The sequence below is a fragment of the Monodelphis domestica genome, chromosome 1 (genome assembly GCF_027887165.1).
Source record: "Monodelphis domestica isolate mMonDom1 chromosome 1, mMonDom1.pri, whole genome shotgun sequence".
In the NCBI taxonomy this organism is placed as follows: Eukaryota; Metazoa; Chordata; class Mammalia; order Didelphimorphia; family Didelphidae; genus Monodelphis; species Monodelphis domestica.
Genome location: NC_077227.1, coordinates 651,146,946 through 651,170,409, shown reverse-complemented (window position 1 = coordinate 651,170,409; position 23,464 = coordinate 651,146,946). Strand labels below are relative to the sequence as shown.

Below are 23,464 nucleotides of genomic sequence, written 5' to 3'. Positions count from 1 at the left end.
TAAAAAAGTTCAATGATGAACATGTCTGATTAAGGCAGAGAACAAAGGTACTTTTATTTCCCTGTTCCTGGAAGCTATACCTGTCAATGCAAACCAAAATTACATTAGCCTTTTTGGCTGCCATATAACACTAATGAAGCCTCATTGATGAGATGAAGAAATTGAGGTCTGGAGAGTCCACACAGATTATAATAGAATTTCCATTCAAATGCAGCTCTTCCAACTGTAACTGGAATGCTACTCCATTAGGCTTTGGGATGCCTTATGGGACAGGAGGGCCAGGGAAGGAGGGAAAAGCCAGAAGGAGATGACTTGGCCACATTTCCATAGCTAGTAAGTGGTGAGGTATCATTTATAGCTTATGTCTTCTGACTCTCGAGTCCAGCTTGCTTTTCACTTCACACACAATCTCTTCAGTTACAGACAGAGGGTAGATGAGAGTAGGACAGGCAGGTGTGTGCTTGGCAGGCTGGGCCTGGGATCAGAAAAGTTGAAGAGCTGGGCAAGGTAATCCTAGTCAAAATCAGAGACAACAGCTGGGCCTTCTCCCAGAGGAGAGAACTGCACTGACAGAGGCTGGCTACCAGATGCTCAACTTTTTTTTTTAAACTATCTACTCCAGTTTTAAAGGGCCAGTTTCTGACAGCTTTGTCTCAGATAGCTATGAGAATCTGAAGGTAGGGCTACCATTTTAAGACTAGACATAGTGATTTCAAAAGCATCTGCAATATTAAACATAAATAGCTTTGATCATGGCACACCAGTACTCTAAGAACACTAATGGCACCTCATGCAAAGCTCAAATTCCTTCACTGGCATTCAAGGCTCTCAAAATCTAGCTCCATGCATCTATCTAGTTTTATTTTGTAAGGAACTAAATTTTATGGTTGGACTAAATATATGAGAATTTTAAGATAATACTGTGGTTGCCGAATTTAAAATTAATACAGCTCAAGTTAAAATGACTTTTAGTAACTTTTATTTACAAAAAAAGCAGAGAGTGAAGGTAGAGAAATGTGAAAGAGAGGGTAGAATAAGAAGTCTAGCTTATCACCCTAAATCTTGCTCTAGCCCCCAGCTCAGCCTACACAGGGTTGATTAACCCCTCAGTCAGAAGACTTGGTGGTGAATTAAGCAAGGGTTCAACCCTCACAGCCTCCTCCAAGAAATGGAGGCCTCTCCAAAATTAATCTCTCCAGAAGCCAGGAAAGGAAGGTCAACTTTTCATTCACCAGGAGAAGATACAAAGGGAGAAGATCCAGGAATAGTCTTATCAGAAGAAGTCCAAGAGCCAGAGTCCCAGGTCCAGTGAAGCCAAAGACCAAAGTTCCAAAGCAAAGTCCTGAAGGAGAATATCCTCCAACCCTAAAATTTAGGATTAAGACCTATTGCACAGAAAGTTCATCATCTTTTATAGTCCTTTTTTTTAAATGTCACTTCCTGTCTCTTCTTCCACTTTACAGGGACCAATTTCAGTCTTTAAATTTGCTTGGCACTGCCCAGGGGGTATTCATTCAATTCTGAATTGTCACCCATTTTAGTAAGGGGCTTGCAGACCTCCCCTACTTAGTTTTAAGTAGGTGTCTACACTTTGGGTTGATTAAATTTAAAAACAGGCAAGGGGACAGTCAATCCCATTTTCACAATTTCATAGCACTCTAGTTCATATACTGGACAAACTAGTGTCAAACAAGACTACTTGCTTTGTCTCCAAATTCATATATTCACATATTTTTATACATAAAAGGGTCTGGCAATAGAGAGGTCATCTCATCTCATCTAAACCACTCATTTTATAGAGTAAGAAAACTATTTTGTCCAGGGTTAGAGAGTGAGTATGTAGCAGATTTAGGAAGGTCTACTTTTTATCATTCTAGATTAGACATTTAATAGCAGTGTAAGATCGGTCAAGCCACTAAGCTCCCTGAGCCTCAATTTCCACATCTTTAAAATTGAGGTTAGACTTAATCATTTCCAAAGTCCCTTCCAACTCTGAATTTATGATCTAATGAGGGATGCAAGGGACTTCACCTGGGCTTATAGTCCTTTCAGACCATAAAGTCATCAATAAACAAATTCATTTCCTAGACTCCAGGCCCACCTCCATCTCTCTAGTGCCAAGTGATCCCAAATTTACTTTTCGTCTACTGGATTCTAGTCATAAAAGTACCCCAACTTGCCTATCCTTTGTTCAAAAGTATACCCAATCTGCCAGTAGAATCAAACATGAGTAAAAAAATCTAAAGGTCCAATTTATAACTATTCAATAAGCATCAGCTAAACTATGGCTGTCCCCGTGGCTCTGTTCTGAACCCTTTTCTCTTTTCATGCTATCTCATTTTTCTTGATGATCTCAACTCCAATGGAATCAATTATCACTATACTTGCAATTTTCAGATATATTTATTTAGCCCTAACTTCTTTCCTGACCTTGATTCCCACATCTCCAACTGCCTATTAGACATCTCAAATTTCATGACCCATAGACATCTCAAATTGAACATTTTTATGAATTCATTATCTTTCTCTCTAAACTTTTCCATCTTTCCAATTATAATCTAGGACACTACCATCCTGCCAATCACCCTTGTCATAACTGATGTATCTTTCTTAGATCCTCACTCTCACTCACACCTCATATCCAATTTTTGCCAAGTCACATCAATTTGCCCTTTTTCACATCTTTCCTTTACATTCCTTTCTCTCCTATAACACTGACATCAGCTCAGTTACAGGATCTCATCACCTTACAACTTGCTGGTTGATTTTCCTGCCTCAAGTGTCTCCCTACTCCACTCCATTTATCATTCACCTTGCAAAGTAATTTTCCTAAAATGTAAATCTGATCATGTCATCACCACTATTCAATCAATTCCTTGTGGCTTTTCTGTTTATTTTTAGCATTAAATTAAAAAAATCTTCCTTTTGGTTTTAAAAGAACTTCATAAACTTTTCCTTTCCTACATTTCTACCTTTTTATACTGAATTGCCCACCATATACTTTGCAATCCAGTTATACTGGCCTCCTTGCTTTTTTTCTCATGTGACTTCTCTCCCTTCTTCCTTCTCCATCTTCTGGCTATTTGACTTCCTTCAGGTCCCAGATAAAATCCCATCTTCTGCAAGAAGCATTTCCTAATCTCCCTTAACACTAGTGCTTGCCTTCTAAAATGATCACCAATTTATTCTCTATCTTATTTGTACCTACCTGTCTATATATTTCCCTCCCATTAAAATGTGAGCTTCTTGAGAGCAGAAATTATTTTTTGCCTTTCTGTGTATCCTCAGTGCTTGGCATTGTGCCTGATAGAAACAAGTATGGTTAGGAATGGAACAGAGAATGGATGGGGAAATGGAAGTGGGAACAGAGCAAGTGGGTGGAGGAGTAGCAAGAGTAGATTGAAGGGCTATGATCAGAGAGGGTTGGTCACACCTGGAGGTAGGGGGACAAATGGGTGAGGTAGGGTTGAAAGGTAAAGAAATGGCATCTGTAGGGGAGGGAGGACCAGAACAGCAGCAAAAAGAAATTGATAATGGGTCAGGTGTAAGGAATTAAATTTTATGGTTGTACTAAATATATGAGAATTCTAAATTAATATTGTGGTTGCCAATTTTAAAATAAATACAGCTCAAGTCAAAATGACTTTTAGCAGCTTTTATTCACAGAAAAGGTAGAGAGAGTGAAAGTAGAGAAATGTGAAAAAGAGGGTAGAATAAGAAGTCTAATTTATCACCCTAAATGTTGCTCCAGCCCCCAGCTCAACCTTCAGAGAGCTAATTAACCCCTCAGCCAGAGGACTTGGTAGTGAATTAAGCAAGGGTTCAACCCACCCAGCCTCCTCTAAGAAGGGGGGACCTCTCCAGAACTAATCTCTCTAAAAGCCAGGAAAGGAAAGTCAGCTTTTCACTCTCCAGGAGAAGTACAAAAGGAGGAGATCCAGGAGCAGTCTTACCAGAAGCAGTCCAAGAACCACAGTCCCAGTTCAAGCTCCTTCAACCCTAAAATTCAGAATGAAGACCTCTTGCACAGGAAGTTTATCATCTTTTATAGTCCTTTTTTATGGCACTTCCTGTTCCTTCCTTCACTTTATGGGAACCCATTGCAGTCTTTACATTTGCTTAGCACTGCTTAGGGGGGCAGAATTTGTAGGTTTCACCTCTCTTCCTATGAGGGTGTAAATTCATCAAAGGATTCACAAGTTTCTGACTGATTGAGTTGAAAGGGTGGAGTTCTCTAAGTGGCTGGGGTGTTCAAGCTTTGGTTGATTAAATTTAAAAGTAGGCAAGGAGAAAATCAATCCCAACTTCACACAGGAATTGTTAAAAAGTATTTGTAGGGGAGAGAGGGGCAAAAGAAACTTTGGGAAGGATTCCCCAAAAAGAGGGAAAGGGGAATAAAAGACTGAACAGGCTCTGATACTGGCACAGAGGCCAGATGAGAAGGATGTGAAAAAGTAGTGAAAGACTGGTTAAAAACTTGGCTCCTAGAGGGCAGCTGGGTGGCTTTAAGGGTTTAAAAAAAAAAAAAAACTTGGCTCTTAGTTTGAACCTTTGTCAAAGAGCACCACACAAACATACCAATAATAGAATTCTTTAGAGTTGTTATTTCAAATCACTTATTTTAATTTTTCTAACATCTTTAAAATCAAAAGAGCCATATCAAAGCCAGATAAATATAGTCAGACCAAGTTTTTTAAAGGTAGCTTCTTTTCTAGTTGTGCCTGGCTTAATCTTTAAGCCTTTTTTTCCCATTAGATAAGCAATTTATGTAAAGGGTTTTTACTTGGGATGCTATAAGTAGTTCACATTTTTAAACTAAGATTTACACCACCACCACCAAAAAAAGAAGGAAAAAATTAGGTTACAAACTGTTTAAATCTCCACCTTATTATACCTCCCCCTAGAGGCCACATGGTTCTCAATGTCTGATTATCACAATAATTTTGCTGTTCCCTCAACCAAAAAGGACAGTTAGAAAAATAACTTGCCCAAAGCTTCTCCTTGAAGATTTTAGCTTCTCAGAAACCTGGAACTTATTTTAAAAAAACATTATAATCTATAAGTAAGTCACTCTTATGTGACAAGGAAAAACAGAGGAAAAAAAAGACAAGAAAAGTTCAGACTTTGGGTCACCATATTGTTACGATTAAAATTCTCAGGGGCAGCTGGGCAGCTCAATGGATTGAGAGCCAGGCCTAGACACAGGAGATCCTGGGTTCAAATTGGACCTCAGACACTTCCCAGCTGTGTGACCCTAGGTAAGTCACTTGACTCCCTTTGCCTAGCCCTTACCACTCTTCTGCCTTGGAGCCAATAGGTAAGGGTTTAAAAAACAATCTCTGAAGACCATATATAAACTGATAATTATTTATTAGATAGTAAAAGTTAGAGTTAGAGAGAAAGAGAGATAATCAAATAATCAACTGGCTGAATCTAGGTAATCTGAATTTGTCCATCTTGTTTCTGTATGCTAAAAAGCCAGCAACCAGGGAAAGTCAAAATTTTGAGAGCTGCTTCCTCTAACCCATCTCTTTTAAAAAAAACCCAGGGATGTCACTCCTTCTGGGTCTCTCTGATTGGACAAACTTGACCTCAGTTTGGGTCAAAGGTCAGTCTTCTGGATGCCAGAACTCATGAGGGACAAAAGGCAAGCCTCTGGCATCTTCCCAGTCAAAGTTAAAAGCTGATACTGACCAAAATGGGTTTTCAAAAGGAAAGGGGTATACAATTTGTATTATATTCATACATATGATTTGACTTATAAGGCTACATAATTACCTAAACATCAGAGAATCTGGAAGCACAGGTTATAATAATAATATGTATGTAGCATCTTTAGGACTATAGAGTGTTTAAAATATTATCTATCTTTTTATCTATTATCTATCAAGTTAGGATTTGTAGGAGGTGAGCTCAAGGTTAGGGATAGGGAGGGTTTCTCCCCCCCCCCCCGTGTGGGATTTCTTAAAAGAGATTTCCCAAGGCCAGCCCCTTCTTTCCTAGAGGGGTTGGTAGGAGGGCCAGAGAGAAGGCTGGGGTCAGTCCAGGATCAGAAATCACATTCTCCATCCATCTTTTGGCAGAAGTAATGAGCATGTCTTGCTACCCAGCCCAGGATGACCTCATTAGAAGAGGTTATAATAATAATATGCATGTAGCATCTTTAGGACTATAGAGTGTTTAAAATATTATCTATCTTTTTATCCTCACAATAATCCTGTGAGGTAGGTGTTATTTTCATCTTAGAGATGAGGAAAATAAGTCAAAGAAACTAAAAGACTTGTCCAAGGTCAGGCAACTACTAGGTTTCTAAGAAAAGATTTGTGCGGAGGTCTTCTCAATGCCAAGTCAAACCTTTTATCCACTGTACCACCTAACTACCTTCCTTAGTTTTGGCCCTGGATCTTACCCCACTAACCCCTCCATCTCAAGGGAGACTTTTTCCCAATAATCCAACTCAAGTTACTTTGTTACTTTAGGGAAATAATTTCTTTCGACCTCAGTTGTCTCATTTAAAATGACAAGAATTGGACTATATCATCCCTAAGTTCCCTTCCAAGTCAAGATTTCTGTGAAATGAGGCAAGTCATTGAGGATGACGACATTTGGAAGTCAAATTTAGAGTAAGTAGGAAATGGCTGAGGAATTTTAATTAGAGTTTTGTAATGTGTTAGGGGAAATAATGACAGAAAAAGGGAAAATATTCAAGAAAAAAGTTGAAAAGAAAATAATTGAAATGCATTTGAATTATAGTTAAAGGTCTACAGAGGGCAATGTAGTTAGGTAAGAATGTAAAAAGAATAAGAAAGCAATGAGAATGGATTCTAAAAATAATATAAATAGTCTCATAGGGAATGTGAAGAAAATTTGTTTAAAAAAATAAGCAGGCAGAAGAACAATTAAATGTGCAAAGATAAACATTATAATTCAAATGTGAGGATTTTCCCTTCCCAAGTTTCTTGAAAATATATTCACAGCAGGCAGAAAGCAGAAGGACCAAATTGGTCCCCTGAAATTGTCATGAGGGCAAAACCAGTTCTGGTCAGAAAAATAACAGATGTGATTTAGACAAGCATTTGGCTTGACTTTCCAACTGAGGGTCCTATCTATATTTCTGCTCAAATAAAGGACAAGTTGGGTTATTTTCCCTGGAACTACAAAAGTGATGTTTGGCCCAGAGGTATGTGTGACAGTAATCACCTATCACAGACCAAATTAATCACTTGAGTTAAAGATGACACCCTTCACCACCTAGAATAATAAAATAATATGATATGGTGGGAAAAACCTTGAATTTGATGGCAAAGGATTTGGGTTCCATGCTTATTTAGACTAAAGCTCTGTGGCCTTTGACAAATCACTTCATCTCTCTCTGGTTCCTATTTCCTGGACTGTAAAGTGAGAGAGTCAGACTAAATGATCTCCAAGATCACTTTCAGCCCTAAATATGAATATCAACCAACATCTTTCTTGTAGTTGTGTCATCGATTTGTTACAACCAAATGGTGACATTGTCATAGTCCCATCTAGCCTTTGGATGCCAGGGACATTAACTTTCCCAAGGAAAATCTATCTGTTTTTCCCACATTGCCTAACACGTGAATAATAGTATTAAAGATGGGAAAAGTCATCTTTTAATCATGTTAAAGTTCTTAAAGTTTTAAAAGTCATCTCTTCATAAACTCTCATTTTATAAATGAGGAAACTAAAGCTGAGGGAGGTTAACTAATTTGGCCAGGGTCACAATGAGAGTAGATGGCACATCTGAAATTCAAATGCAGGTCCTCTGGCTATAAAATGCCAAAAGCCTTTCCAAAAACACCACCAGCAAGCTTTCCCACCACCTTACCTGATATACACCAGCATTCTCCCAATGGCACCAATAATTCCTACCATCTATGTTCAGTAGACTAAATTAACAGTGCTAGGTGGACCATAGCTATTCACACCACATTTCCACAACTAAAGACTCTAAAGCAAGGGTTCTTAACCTGGAGGCAATGCAACTTTCCCAAGGATTCTATGCATAGTTTCCAAGGGTCCATGAACTCAGATAGGAAAACTACAAAATCCGTATTTCCACTAACCCCTTTACTGAAATTAAGCATTCCCTTCAATCATTCGTGTAAAAAACAAATATTCTGAGAACAGGTCCATAGGCTTCACCAGACTGCTAGAGTTGTCCAACACACATGGGCACACACACACACACACACACACACACACACACACACACTCACTCACACACACTCACACTCTCACACACACACACACTCTCACACACACACACAGAGCACATCAAGAAGCCCTAAAGAGAAAACTGAATTATCCCAAATTGAATCGATCAAATGGAAAAAGAAACAGAAACAGAGACTTACATATGGGCCAGCTTGATTTTAGAGGTGTGGAGAAGAATCTTCCACCTAAGATTTTCCCTACAAATGACATGCCCCAGTGTCTAAATTTATACCATTAAATAGAACTCTTCATCTGCTACAATAAATGCCTTCTTTTCTAATACAAATGACCCTTGTGTATGCTGGAGCCAACTCAAACCAGCTAGGAGGAGCTGACTCTTAAATTCTCAGGGTGAGCATTTACACCTCAAAATTAGCAAAAAGTGTAAATCAGCATTTGATTTACTGTTTTGTTGATTCCCTAGATTTAAGAAAGTGATGAAGAAAATGGTAGTAATGCAGATTAAACTGAAAGGTGTATTGTGCATGCATTTTTTCAGAGAGCCAATTGTTAAACATTTACCAGTACACCTTGACCCCCCCAAGAAGATTATACCCACCAAGCTAGCTATCATCAATTTATACAGAAGTGTAAATTCTGAGAATCTTAGATCTTTAGGAGTCAAATACATGGAATCTAGATATCCCAAACTTGTGGCCTAGTGAGGTGTGATGAACCCCAATTTTCAGAACTAGCTTATAGATTGGAGGCCCCAAAGCTTGTACTTGTTCCCTTTTCCCATGAGAATCTACCTTGAAGGGAATCCCAAGCTAGCAGTTTCAGTCTTAGTGGGAGACTCTCAGGGAAATAGACAATCCACTTTGTAAACCTCAAATTTCCTTAGACTTATAATTGTTGAAAATTTCACCATTGGGATATTTCATACTTGGAAAATTTCTTACTGATAGTCTATTGGAATGGGAACTCCATTGGCATGGGAGGTTCCTTCTCTTCCCTTCTTAAGATTACTTTAGGACAGAAACCCTTTGCTGAACAATGGAAAGGACTTTGACCTATGCTTAAGCATAGAACAGGAATTTCTTTGAGTCTTGATTGATTTAGAATTGATACAATGGAGATACTTGGAATAAATCTCCACCCTATTCAGTCCTAATAGGATTGAGTAAGGGCTGCAGCCTAGATCAAAATTTAATTATTCCAATCTCTACCATACTCAAGTTAACAGGATTTAGAAAGGGCTGTAGCAAAGGAGTATAGATTTAATCATTTGAAAATATGACCTTCAACAGACATGTGCAAAAAGCCAGAAACCTCTGGGCGGTCCTGGGTTAAGCGAGAGCCTCCATTGACAGGCAAATTGATGAAGAGTGATTGGTAGATGTGAGGACTGAGGGGAGGCAACTTGGATGGTTTCCTTAAAGATAGGAGGGTCTGGAGACTCGGAGGTGGTGGTTGTTGAGTTTTTGGGTCGGTGTGGTTGCTGGTCTCTGAGGAAGCTTGCTCTGAAGGAAGCTGAAGGTGGGGGCCTCTGAGACTGTTTCTCCATTTTGGACACGTGAGTGAAAGGGACTGATCTCTTTTCTTTGCCCCAGCTATCTAAGGGCTTGGGCCTTTTGGCCCAGCCTAAACAGAAGGGGTATTTAAGCCCTATTCCCTTCTCTCCCCTTTCTCTCTCTATATATATCTCTAATTCCTTTCTTGCTCCTATTGTAATTAAACTCCAAAAAAGGCTGACGGCTGACTTGAGTTTTTCATTTAGGAATTACATAGCTGATTCCTTGGCGACCTTAAATTAATATATATCAGTCTTTTAAAGTGATTCCCTTGTAACATTGTGGCTGACCACACGGGAGTCTAAAGAATCCTCTCAATAAAACTTTTTCCTTGCCTTTTTACTATACTGTTTCACCACTTAGTCCTTTTTTTTTAAAAAAAAAAAAAAACTTGGCTTAAAGACACAGCTGCTAGAACACGTGAGTATAAAAAACTTTTTCTCTTTTCTCCTTAAGTTAAATTGGAATCAGCAGTTTTTTCTTTTTCTTCCCTTTAATCTTAAGGGACAGCTGGGTAGCTCAGCGGATTGAGAGCCAGCCCTAGAGGCAGAAGGTCCTGGGTTCAAATCGGACCTCAGATACTTCCCAGCTGTGTGACTCTGATAGACAGAAAACAGCTGTTTTTAAATCTCAGCAACAGGACTCTAAAGTCCTGGCTGGAAGAACTGTTTCTAAATATCCTTTCCCTTAAGGAACAACCTCCTGGATTAAAAAAAAAAAAAAACCTGTGGAAAGTTTGTTGCTTTGCCCTGCTCCCCACGTGTTTTGTGAAATTACAAAATATACATATAAAAATGAGTACTACATTCTTTGACAATTATATGGCAGCTGAAGAAGTAGGGGCATTGAGGAATGAAGGATACCTCCAAATTTTTATATTAATAGGTACTGTCATTTTTGTACTCCTCAATACTATATTTAGAGATGAAAAAATAAAAAATATTGAGGATAAAATAAAACAAAATGAGGATAAAATAAAACAAAATAAGGATAAAATAAAACAAAATGAGGATAAAATAAAAAAAAATGAGGATAAAATAGAAAAAATTGAGGATACAATAGAAAAAATTGAGGATACAATAGAAAAAATTGAGGATAAAATAGGAAATATTGAGAATAAAATAGAAAAACTTGAGGATAAAATAGGAAATATTGAGAATAAAATAGGAAATATTGAGGATAAAATGGGAGATATGGAAGATAAAATAGGAAAAATTGAGGAAAAAATGCAAGCCCAATTAGAAGATCTAAAATGTTTCTTACAGGATCAATGGGCAAACACCCACTCTACCAGAAACAGACCTGTTTCTGAACCTTTGAATGAGGAAATTTCCTTCCCTGAAATAGAGATGGACAACACCTTCCCTATAGCCCAGTTAACAGATTGCTTCTCTCGTGCAGTGCAAATCTTGTCTGAATTTAATCCCCAAAACCCTTCCCCTGCAATCCCAGCTTCTCATGTTCCTTCTCCTACAGAAAACCAAATTCCAATGCAAGGGAGATCTTGTCCTCCTAGAGAAACCTGTCCTTGTCAAACTGACCCACAGGTGCAAAATTCAACTAGAGGCCTGTTTCCTCTAAGAGAAGTACCTGAAATAGGACGAAATGGGGATGTGGTGACTTTAAGACATAGGATACCGTTTACTCCCCAAGAAATAAATGAATTTACACGAAATATCCCCACATATGAACAAGATCCTTTTCTAGTAACAAAAAAGATGGGAGACATATTTTTTCAATATAATCCGTCTTACAAGGACGTTGAGAGCTTACTACAGGCTTTTTTAAGTGAACGTGAAAAAAATAAAATAATTGCTCATGTCAACAAAACCCGGGGGCGTAATGCAGCACATTGGCCATCTCAGGATCCCGAATGGGACTATAATAATCCTGAGGACTATCTACAACTATACCGTTGTAGAGAGGCCATCCTCACGGCCATGAAGGAATGTGCGGACAGTACAGATAAGTGGATGGAACTGGAAAAAATTAAGCAAAAGGAAAACGAAACACCCTCCAGATTTATGGACAGAATTATCGAGTTTGGGGACAGATACTTAGATTGGGACTTAAATAAAGAGAATAGTTTAAGACAAGTTAGAAGAATCTTTGTAAATAATTCTTGCAGAGTAATTAAAAATTATTTTAAAACACAATGCCCAAGATGGTCAGATATGGACCTTGAAGAATTGCGAAAAACAGCTATATATGTTTTTAAGGGAAATGAAGAAAAGGAGAAAGAGAATAATGATGACATGGAGGAAATGAAGAAAAAAATGAGATGTGTAATAGATAGGATAACTAAATTAGAAAGTGGGCATGATAATGAACCAACGACAATTGCCCCTCTCCAGAAATCCAATTATCAATCCATTACTTGCCACTTCTGTGAGAAGAAGGGCCACAAAATGATGGAATGTAGAACCTTTCTTAAGATGTTTGGAAGGAATACACAGTTTAATAATGGTTTTAGAAATAATAACTATAGAAATTATGATAATGGTTATAGAAACCAGAATTCTAGAAATTATAATAATGACTATGGAAATAACTATAATGAATATAGAAATAAGAACTTTAGAAACCAGAATTATAGAAATAGGAATTGGGAATTTAATGATAATGCTCAAATTGAAGAAAATTTTAATGATAATACTCAACAATATATGAGAAATGGCGCTCGTCCAAAAATTACTCGAGGTACTAATGACCCTCAGAGAGGTGCCCTTCAGGGGGGTGCCCAAGGAATATCCCAAACACAATGATGGTGCCCGGGGGGGGCTGGGGCACAGGAATCAGAGGATACAACCTTTGATTTCCCAGACCCTGATGTCCTACTACCCGTTGTCCCTATCCACTGCCCTCCCCATACTAATGAACCCCATGTTACCTTAAAAGTGGGTAACACTTATTATGATTGTCTATTAGACACCGGAGCTTCCTGGTCTGTATTAAAGAGAACACCTGATTTACAATGTTATTCTATTGGCTCAGAGAATGTAATGGGAGTATCAGGAATAACCCAAAGAGTTAAAAGACTTCCTCCTAGAATGGTGTCTGTAGGACCCCTAGAGGTACAACACTCCTTCCTTTTGATGCCTGACTCCCCTTTAAATTTGCTGGGGAGGGACCTTCTATGCAAACTCAGAGCCACAATAACCTGCTCCCCAGATGGCTCATTATCATTAGAAGTACCAGAGGAATCTTTAAATTTACTCCCTGTACTTCTCTCGGAAAACCAGGAGGCAAAAGAACCTTCCATTTTTGAAATACCTAAAGATATACCGGAGTCTCTTTGGGCCACATCTTCTTCTGATGTAGGCTTACTTAAATCTGCTGTTCCTGTGCAGATAAAAACTAAATCTAGCCCACCTCCTTCTATCCCTCAGTATCCCCTCTCAAAGGAGGCAATTGAGGGTATTACACCAGTTATTAACTCATTAATAGAACAGGGAATAATAATCCCTTGCAAATCTGAATACAACACGCCCATCCTGCCAATTAAAAAACCAAAAAAAGGACCCGATGGCAAACACATCTATAGATTCGTACAGGATCTAAGGGCAGTGAATAATCATGTTATAAAGAGACACTCTGTAGTTTCTAACATACATACTATTATTTCATCTATTCCTAGCACAGCTACATACTTTACAGTAGTAGACTTGTGTTCAGCTTTCTTTTCCATACCAATACATGAAAACTCCAGGCATATTTTTGCTTTCACCTGGAAGGGCTCACAATATACCTGGTGTCGGCTGCCACAGGGTTATGTCGAAAGTCCGAGCTTATTTGAGCAAATTTTGAGCCAAGACACAGACAATATAACATTTAAAAATAGCAAATTAATCAAATATGTAGATGATCTACTCTTGGCTTCAACAGATGCAGAAACATGTCAAGAAGATAGCAAACACCTTCTTTTGGAATTGCACAAAAGAGGACATAAAATCTCTAAGGATAAAGTTCAATGGTGTCTCCAAAAAGTAGAATATTTGGGATTCATCTTGACTGCGGGTGCTCGTTATATTTCTCCAAAACGAATTGAGAACATTCAAAAATTGAGTGCTCCTACCACTAAGAAACAGCTGAGAGCAATTTTAGGAGCAACAGGGTTTTGTAGACAATGGATTCCTTGCTATGGGGAAATCACTAAACCCCTTATAGCATTAACAAAGGATTCAGTTCCTGAACCCCTCAAATTAGAGCCTGAACACTTGTCAGCTCTAACAGATCTGAAAAAGGCTATCATGTCTGCCCCTGCTCTAGGCATCCCAGATTACAACAAGCCATTTACTTTATATGTGCATGAGTGAAGAGGAGTAGCCTCTGGTGTGTTAACTCAGACTTTGGGACCTTCTCAGCGCCCAATTGCTTATTATTCTGCCCAACTAGACCCAGTAGCAGCAGGAGCACCACCATGCCTTAGAGGAGTAGCTGCTACAGCCTTACTAGTAACAAAAACCGTTGATTTAGTATTGGGATGTCCATTAACAATAATGTGCCCACATGAGATTGAAGCATTATTGGTAAAACATAGAACACAGGCATTCTCGGATCAGAGAATTACAAGGTATGAAATAACCTTATTAAATAGTGAAAATATTACCTTGAAACGCTGTTCAACTCTTAACCCTGCCACCTTGCTTCCAGATTTACCCACTTCAGGAGAACCACTACATAACTGTGAAACATTAGTGTCCATGGCAGAAAAGCCTCGAGATAATCTCTTGGACACTCCCTTAGACAATGCAGATCTGATTTTATTTACCGATGGTTCCTCTTTTATGAGGGATGGCATACGTTACACTGGAGCTGCCGTAGTCTCAGAATTTGCCACTGAATGGTCAGCTTCACTACCTTCTAACATTAGCGCTCAAGGAGCAGAACTCATAGCTCTAAAACAAGCTTGTATAATTGCCAAGGATAAAAAGGCAACAATTTATACGGATTCTAGATATGCTTTCGGCATTTGTCACTCAGTCGGGATGCTATGGCTCCAAAGAGGATTTTTAACCTCAGCTGGAAAATCCATAGCTAATGCAGAAATTATTAATGAAGTTCTTTCTGCTCTCAAACTGCCTAAAGCCCTAGCTGTAGTTCATTGCTCTGCCCATACAGGTGGCTCTGACCCTGTCTCTAGAGGAAATGACCGAGCAGATGCCGCTGCAAAACTAGCAGCCATAGAAGGACCTGGATTAATTTTAACATTAACAACCACTGATAATTTAAATTTATCACTCTCCTATAATGAAAAGGAATTGGAAAAATGGAAACAAAAATTTAAAGCAAAACAAATTAATGGAGTATGGGTGTCACCTGAAGGAAAACCCCTGCTCCCTAGAAGTTTCTATAACCAAATTTGCCAATCTATTCATAAAAATGGTCATTTTGGCACCCAGGGCATCGTGGACTCTGTCAAGAGAGTATGGATAGCCCCTGGTATAACTACTGTAGCCTCTAAAGTATGTTCAGCCTGCCCTATTTGCCAGGCATATAACCAACATGCATATCGTGGAAAAGCCTTTGGGGGACGTCCTCTGGCTTACACACCTTTTGAACATCTACAGATAGATTTCATTACAATGCCAAAAGCTGGACGTTATAAATTTTGTCTAGTAATTGTAGATCAACTAACCAGATGGCCGGAAGCATTTCCTACGACCCGAGCCACAGCAGATTTTGTTGCAAAGATACTTTTAAAAGAAATTATTCCTCGTTTTGGCCTACCAGCACGTATTGACTCCGATAGAGGGAGTCATTTTACCGATTCTGTCTTAAATCAAATATATTCTTGCTTGGGGATAACTCCAAAATTCCATGTTCCATATCACCCCCAGAGCTCAGGCCAAGTGGAGAGGATGAATAAAGAACTTAAGACTATGATTGGCAAATTATGCACTGAGACCCATTTAAAATGGCCTGAAATTCTCCCTCTGGCCCTATTTTATCTTAGAAGCAGGCCTAGAGGAGACTTACATATTTCACCATTTGAGATGCTTTTTGGACATCCGCCTATACAGGCTAAGCCTTTCTCCCCGGCTTATACATCGCTATTAGGGGGAGATATTACTATTGCTTCCTATATACAGGAGTTACAGCACAAACTACGTGAACTTCATGAATCCGGAGCTGCAGTACAAGCTGGACCATTAGACTTTTCTCTGCATGACCTGAACCCAGGAGATAAAGTTTATATCAAGAATTTCAAGCGAACTGGAGCAACTCAACCTTCATGGGAAGGACCATTCCAAATATTATTAACTACTCCAACATCTATAAAGATTGGAGAAAGAGACTCTTGGATTCACTGCTCACATGTGAAGAAAGCATCTTCTGCTGAGACTGATTGACTCTATCCTATCATATGAATTGTGACTCTATCTTATCATAAGAATTGGAGATAATAATCCATAGACAAATGGATGCTGGTTTTTTTTCTCTCAAGAATATATTGAATTACTGATTTTTTTTCTTATTTTTTCTTATTTCTTTTCTTTTATTTTTTGATCAGAATATTTGATTTTTTTCTCATTTTTGTACTGAAGGTACACATAATTAATATTAATATTTTTTCCCTGCAGTAATACAAGTTAATATATATACTCTTGCTATAATATCAATATATGCCTAAAAGCTTTAAACTATGGGAACCTGCCATTTATTGATAAAATATTATAGGACTGTGATTAATGTTTGTGTCTGATTCCAGGAAAAGGGATAAAAACAAGGAGCACAGACTAAACCTGAATAGTGCCAATAGAGCACACATGAAATATTAAAGTGAGACTCAAGGTTGCGACGCTTAACTTATGTTTAAGTCGTAGGACTTCCTTGTATCTACACTCCTTTCGAAGTACTCAAACAAGTACAAAGCTTGACTATCATGCTGGCTCCCTATATCTCTGAAGAAAAAAAAATCAGACAAGGGAATGACATTTCCCCATCAAAATAGAATTCTAATTCTTTTCTTCTTATATTATGGCAACTTCCTGTAGTCTTGGCTACAAATGGCTAAGTGAAATATTACTGCATTCTGTCCTACATACTTGTGGGATAGAAATTACTTTAAACTGGACCTATACAAGGTCTATTTTGAATTTTTCTTATGTTTTTGATTATTTTTCTATTCTTTTGATAATTGACACATACACCCCCATAACTGAACATTGCATTCTGAGCTAAACTTGATATATTTTTTTAAATACTTACTTCAGGGGGGATTGTATTTTAATTTAAAATCTAAGAATTTTTGAATTTTTTTGTTTGAGATTGTATTTTTATAAAAATCCAAGACTTTTGTTTAAGATTTTACTGTTATAAAAAATTTTCAAAGATTTTGATTTTGTTCGAGAAAAGATCTTCAAGAAAGAAGCTTGAAACTTTTATATCCAGAGAATGAACTTTTGCAGAAAGATGCCAAAAACCTACACTTCATCAAGAAGATCAAGAATGAACTTTGGATGTGATTGATTGGACTGAACTTTTGATTGAACATTTATTGTAACATTTATGCCAAAAGGGACTGCCCCTAATTTGGCTTTCTGTCAATGCGCCTAGCAAACATTGGTTTTGCTTTCTTTTCTTTTCTATTTCCTCTCTCACTATTCTAATTTCTCCTAGAAAATTGAATATTGTGTATATCTTTAGTTAGAAGTGAATTTAGAACTACAAAATGATTATGTTAAATGATCAATGGGGAGACTAGTCTCCCAATGATCATCAGGGGGGATTGTAAACCTCAAATTTCCTTAGACTTATAATTGTTGAAAATTTCACCATTGGGATATTTCATACTTGGAAAATTTCTTACTGATAGTCTATTGGAATGGGAACTCCATTGGCATGGGAGGTTCCTTCTCTTCCCTTCTTAAGATTACTTTAGGACAGAAACCCTTTGCTGAACAATGGAAAGGACTTTGACCTATGCTTAAGCATAGAACAGGAATTTCTTTGAGTCTTGATTGATTTAGAATTGATACAATGGAGATACTTGGAATAAATCTCCACCCTATTCAGTCCTAATAGGATTGAGTAAGGGCTGCAGCCTAGATCAAAATTTAATTATTCCAATCTCTACCATACTCAAGTTAACAGGATTTAGAAAGGGCTGTAGCAAAGGAGTATAGATTTAATCATTTGAAAATATGACCTTCAACAGACATGTGCAAAAAGCCAGAAACCTCTGGGCGGTCCTGGGTTAAGCGAGAGCCTCCATTGACAGGCAAATTGATGAAGAGTGATTGGTAGATGTGAGGACTGAGGGGAGGCAACTTGGATGGTTTCCTTAAAGATAGGAGGGTCTGGAGACTCGGAGGTGGTGGTTGTTGAGTTTTTGGGTCGGTGTGGTTGCTGGTCTCTGAGGAAGCTTGCTCTGAAGGAAGCTGAAGGTGGGGGCCTCTGAGACTGTTTCTCCATTTTGGACACGTGAGTGAAAGGGACTGATCTCTTTTCTTTGCCCCAGCTATCTAAGGGCTTGGGCCTTTTGGCCCAGCCTAAACAGAAGGGGTATTTAAGCCCTATTCCCTTCTCTCCCCTTTCTCTCTCTATATATATCTCTAATTCCTTTCTTGCTCCTATTGTAATTAAACTCCAAAAAAGGCTGACGGCTGACTTGAGTTTTTCATTTAGGAATTACATAGCTGATTCCTTGGCGACCTTAAATTAATATATATCAGTCTTTTAAAGTGATTCCCTTGTAACAACTTCAGGTGGGAGCTAAAACCAATCAGAAATCGAGTGACTGTCTCCAGAAGCCTTTTCCCAGTATATCACTGAAGCCTTTTCCCAGTATATCACACCCCCCTTCTGAGGATCAAACTTGGGCCCTTCAGTTTGCAAGACTGATGCGCTGCCTATAGCACCAAAGAGTCACTCGAAATTGGACTTAGCTCCCACCTGAAATGGATTGTCTATTTCCCTGAGGGTCTCCACTCAATCTGAAACTGCTAGCTTGGGATTCCCTTCGGGGTAGATTCCCATGGGAAAAGGGAACAAGTACAAGTTTTGGGGTCTCCAATCTATAAGCTAGTCCTGAAAATTGGGGTTCATCAGACCTCACTAGGCCACAAGTTTGGGATTCCTAGATTCCATGTTGACACATTGTAGGAAAAGAACTCAGTCTGGAGACAAAAATAAAATGTTGTTGGGTAAGTCACTTCCTCTCTCTAGGTCTCAGTTTCCTCATCTGTAAAATGAGAGGTTTGGACCAGATGTTCTCAGGTTCCTTTCACCTTTAAGCCTTTGGCTTTATGTGAATGAACACTAGTATTGTCCATCCAAACCAGTCATTAATAGGATACTGTCCCTGCCCTTAAAGAATTTACAACTCAGTAGCAGTAGTCCTGGTGACCCATGCAAATCCAATTTATTTCTACACATACTAAGCATCTATTATGTATGATGAAGTTGGACTGGTGACCTCTAAGGTTCATTCCCATTCTAACATTTTAAATCTATTGTCTGGAGGAAATCACTTTGTCTTCTCTGCCTCATCTTTTCTCTGCCTCAGTTTCCTTCTCTTTAAAATGAGGGCGTTGTACTAGATCTACAATCCATCTGACCTCTATAGAAATTCAGTCCTATATATAGATAATCCCAAATGCAAGACTGAGTCTCAGTTTTCTTGCTTGTCAATCCTGGTTCAATTATCTAAATCATTCCTTCTCCCTCCACGATTAATTGCTCGTTCCACCTCAGACTCCAAAATCTTTGGCATTGAACTCTTTGCTGGTGATGTGGTGTTTTCAACCCTAGGCATTCCTTTCGCCTGACATAATCTGTATGCAAAGAACTCACTTCAGCAGAAGGCTGAGTAAAATTGCATTTTCTGCCTTTGTTTGGATGGTTGATTACAAGAGAACATCAGCACTGGTGAAAAGAAGAGAGGTCCTGTCGGAGAGCTACTGAACCATCTGAGAGAAGACAAGGAGTAAATGAAATGCAGTGAAATGCAGAGGTGGGGGGAATCCACTCCAGGTAAGTACTTGGCTGCTAAGTTCCACCATTCAGGTCTTGTTTTTGGCAGGAAAAGAAAAATAATTCAGGGGCGATGTTTAGAAAAAATATACAATGTCTTCTTCCCAAGTAAGGTTCAGACAATGAGAAACTCTTTCTTAAATTATTAAAAAAAAAAAAACCAAATGAAAGAACTGTGGAAAACAAATCCTGTTACTTGCATAATCTCTTCTCTAGAGCTCTTTAGTATACGAATTTTGAGAGGCTTTATAATATAACTTGTAATAAATAATAAGTTCTTTTGAATTTTCCTTTTGACTAATTCAGTGGGGAAAGTTAAAAAAAATGCCAGAATAACTTTCCCAACCCACAGTCTTTTTTAAGATTTAGAGCTAGAATGGGGCCTTATTGGTCACCTTGTTCAATACCTTCATTTCCACAGCTGACTTCAAAGCAGAAAGACCTGAGTTCGAATGCTATACCTAGCTGGCCAGGTGAATTTGAACGAGGCACTTGATTTCTCTGTGTTCTAGACAACTCTCAGACTCTACATACAGAGAAAGTGCTGCCTGGCATTGATTTCCAGATGAGGAAATTCCCTATATTGTACTAATGAAATCATAGGTATCTCCCTAAAGCCCTATCTAGAAAGGCAAAGAGAATCTTCCAAAGTAAAATTGCTTCCTTAGTCAAAAACCTTCAATAGCTCCCCATTGCTACTGAATAAAGGTTAGCTTCATTAACCTGGCATTAAAGACCCCTCCACAATCCAACTCCAACTTTCTTCCAGCCTTAATTCCCCTAATTTCCTTTTACACATTTCACAGTCCTGCTCTCCAGGCTCAGATTGTTAGAGTTAGAAGGGGCCTGGGAGAACAAGCAACATCTTCATTTTGAAGATGAAGAACAGTCTCAAACAGATAAGTGGCTTTTCAAATTTTCACCATAAGGAGCAAAACCAGAGCTTGAACTTTAGAAGCAAGAGTCACTAAAAACTCACTTATCCTGCCTTTTCCTGCCTTCCTGAATTTACTCAGATCACCCAGCTGTGATGCCCTATCCATCATTGCTTTTTGATATCTTTCCCATGCTTCAAGACTAAGTGCAAACTAGTTCATTGTCCTACCTGATCCCCAAAGCTGGAAGTTCCTCTTTAGGTATTTCACATTTTATTTATGCCTTTACTATTCTACTGTACTATAGCTATTGATGCACATTGTCTTCTATCTTCCATAAGATTGTCCAGTCCTCAAAGACAGAGACAGTGGCTTATTTATTTTTTCAGTCCCCCTACCTATGCCTAGATGATGATGATAGCATTCACATAGTGTCTACCATATGCCAAGAGAAAAGACAGGTTGACACCAACCCCAGAACAAATTTAGACCCTTCCTCTGAAAGATATCTATGTTACTCCACTTCATTACTATATCCTGAAATGGTATTAAAAATAAGTGCTAAACAATGTGATAAAAGTTTCTGTACTTTCTGATCAAGAGATTTTACTATATTACTATTAGCCATTTGCAAGGCATATTCAATTTGGTCATTAACAAAAAAAAAAGAGGCTCCACAAACAATAAAATATTAATAGCAACACTTTTGTGATGGGGGAAAAAAACAAACAAACCAAAAATGCCCATTGACTGGGAAATGGTGAAACAAACTGTTTATGTAAATGTAATGAAATGTGCATGGAAAGACTTACATGATCTGATGCAAAGAGAAATGAATGGAACTATAAGAGGACTACAGTAACTTAAATAGAAAAACCAAAAAATGAATGTTGAAAATTTTAAAAGAACAAGTTTAGCCCCAAAGAAAAGAAATGGAAAGATACCACACACATATATATGCTCCTTTGCAGAGGTTGCTATCTACACGAGTAGAACATCCTATATATAACACTATTCATTGTGTTGACAAATTTACTGAACTTTTGTCTTCCTTTCTTTCTCTCCTTTAAAGTAATTCTTTGGCACAATGAATGACTCTCAGGGAAGGATGAAGAGGAGGGATATAAAAGGAAATCTGGGCAATGTAAAAGCAAAAGATATCAATACAAATCTATTTAAATAAATAGAAAAATAAAAGCCTCTTTATGACTATAAGGTATTTTTCTCCATAATTAATCTCTTTGCCCCGGGGGGGGGGGGAGAAGTTTAGGTAAGTGCCTACCTAATGTGTGTAAAAATAAAATGTGCTGGTATCCCCAGATGTTTTCCACATTATAATCAAGCATTTTCTTTTCTCTCCAAAAATTCAGGTGCTTGTTGTTGAATAGTCTGTGGAGCTTTCACCCTTTGCATTGGCTTTGTTTGTTATGAAACATTACCAGGAATTGTGCAATAATCTTTGTTCAATAAAGCTGGAGTAATATAAGTTGCAGATAAATGCCTATTCTCATCACCCAAGAGGATAAACAAAGGATAAATTACATTCAAGGAGCTTGACATTAGTAGGCATTTTGAAGGCACTCAATATCCTCCAAAGCTAATCAGGGGCAGCCTTTAGGGAAAAACTCAGGCATGTCTATTTCTTTTTCAGCATCTCTCTGGGAACGTAGATGAAGTTAGAAGGGTTTTTTTTTTTTAATCAGCTTTTAAAAGTCTACTATTCCATTGCATTACCACAAAAAAAAAGTAAAGTAATTGTTTTATTCTTAAGGAATTTTTGAAAGCTCTAAATACAAAGCAAATTCCTTAAAAGAGAAAACAAAATAGACTTGGAGGAACATAGGGGGTGTTGCCATTCAGCATTTACCAAGGGTCCCCCATGTACCCGACTTTGTACTAGTCTCCATGGAGACAGGGCAGATTATTAATTTACATTGTTTTCTTTTGGTTTTGCATCAACTTCATTTCGAAGTGTATCCATTTTCTCCTTCCCAGTTAAACATCCTTTGTAACAAAGAAACAATAGGAAAAAAGAGGGGGGAGTATTACAGGAAAGCCAACCAATATCACCTGTGTCTGAGAATAGAGGCAATATGCCACACCTTCCAAAGAAAAAAGAGAAGTACATTTTGTCATCTTGTCTTCAGTTCTTTGATCATCTTCATTATATAATATTGTTTCTTGTTATCATTATTACTATTCTTTCCATCTACAGTTTCATAATCATAATGCATATTTTTGCTGGTTCTGTTTACTTCATTTGGAATTATTTCATATATTTTCCCATGATTCTCAGTAGTCTTCATATTCATCATTTTTGTGGAATACCACAATTTTTTCCTTTCTCTGTCAATGGGCATCGACTCTGCTTCTAATTCTTTACTATTACAAAAAAAGTGCTACTCTAAATGCTTTTCTTTTAGGGTTGATGAAGGTTGGATTAGAAATAGCACTGCCCAGTTTTAGACCTTTTCAATAAAGTAGTAGGAAGAACACCCTAACTGCAGGCTAGGTGGCACTGTGTATTGAATGTAGGACTTGTAGTCAGGAAGACACAAGATCTAATCTTGCCTCAACCATTTGTTAGTTGTGTGACCCTAGGCAAATCACTTAACCTTTTCAGCCTCAGTCTTCCCATCTGTAACCTTTGGGTAATGATAGCTCATATCTTTCAGAAGCGTTGTGTTATCAAATAAGATAATACGAAAGGTGATTTGCAAATCTTGAAGATTTTATAAATGCTCGCTATTGGTTGTTTTTTTTTTCATTCCAGTTTTAGATAATTATGCCTTGTGTGCTGGAAGTATCACACATTGATCTGATTAGGTAACAAGCAAGAGTTCTCATATTCTTTCATTT

The 23,464-nt window shown here is 38.0% G+C and overlaps 1 long non-coding RNA gene across 1 annotated transcript; it reads left to right on the top strand.

Annotated features, from left to right (window-relative positions):
- The first annotated feature begins 240 nt into the window (after nt 1–240).
- LOC103094509 (uncharacterized) lies at nt 241–21,798 on the top strand. Its single transcript, XR_008915641.1, has 4 exons — nt 241–333; nt 6,480–6,623; nt 19,509–19,730; nt 21,678–21,798. It is a non-coding gene; the product is annotated as an uncharacterized LOC103094509 (long non-coding RNA).
- Nucleotides 21,799–23,464: the final 1,666 nt, after the last annotated feature.